A 1,218-nucleotide genomic window follows, 5' to 3' on the forward strand; every position below is an offset into this window, starting at 1 on the left:
ACTGACCCCATATTGTACTTACAGGTGGTGCCATGTCCCCCAGCTACAGCCCCACATCTCCGGCCTACGAGCCCCGCTCCCCGGGGGGCTACACCCCACAGAGCCCCAGCTACAGCCCCACATCTCCCAGCTACAGCCCCACATCTCCCAGCTACAGCCCCACAAGTCCCAACTACAGCCCCACAAGTCCAAGCTACAGCCCCACATCGCCCAGCTACAGCCCCACATCTCCAAGCTACAGCCCCACAAGTCCCAGCTACAGCCCCACATCTCCGAGCTACAGCCCCACAAGTCCCAGTTACAGCCCTACAAGTCCGAGTTACAGCCCCACAAGTCCGAGTTACAGCCCCACATCTCCGAGCTACAGCCCCACAAGTCCCAGCTACAGCCCCACATCGCCCAGTTACAGCCCCACAAGTCCAAGCTACAGCCCCACATCTCCCAGCTACAGCCCCACAAGTCCCAGCTACAGCCCCACAAGTCCAAGTTACAGCCCCACATCGCCCAACTACAGCCCCACATCCCCCAATTACACCCCAACCAGCCCCAGCTACAGCCCCACATCCCCCAGCTACAGCCCCACGTCCCCTAATTACACCCCGACCAGCCCCAACTACAGCCCCACATCTCCAAGCTACAGCCCCACAAGTCCCAGCTACAGCCCCACAAGTCCCAGTTATTCCCCATCCAGCCCCCGTTACACCCCACAATCCCCCACCTACACCCCGTCCAGCCCCAGTTATTCCCCATCCAGCCCCAGTTATTCCCCGTCCAGCCCCAAATACACCCCCACGTCCCCCAGTTATTCCCCGTCCAGCCCCGAATACACCCCGACCAGCCCCAAATACAGCCCCACATCCCCCAAGTACAGCCCCACAAGTCCCAAGTACAGCCCCACATCCCCCACCTACAGCCCCACCACCCCCAAGTACAGCCCCACAAGTCCGACCTACAGCCCCACATCTCCGGTTTATACCCCGACCAGCCCCAAATACAGCCCCACATCTCCGACCTACAGCCCCACAAGTCCCAAGTACAGCCCCACAAGTCCCACCTACAGCCCCACAAGTCCCAAAGGTTCCACCTACAGCCCCACATCGCCGGGTTACAGCCCCACGTCGCCCACCTACAGCCTGACCAGCCCGGCCATCAGCCCCGATGATAGCGACGATGACAACTAAAGGCTATGGGGCAGCTATGGGGCAGCTATGGGGCAGC

This window comes from Coturnix japonica, unplaced genomic scaffold (genome assembly GCF_001577835.2).
Source record: "Coturnix japonica isolate 7356 unplaced genomic scaffold, Coturnix japonica 2.1 chrUnrandom922, whole genome shotgun sequence".
Lineage (NCBI taxonomy): Eukaryota > Metazoa > Chordata > Aves > Galliformes > Phasianidae > Coturnix > Coturnix japonica.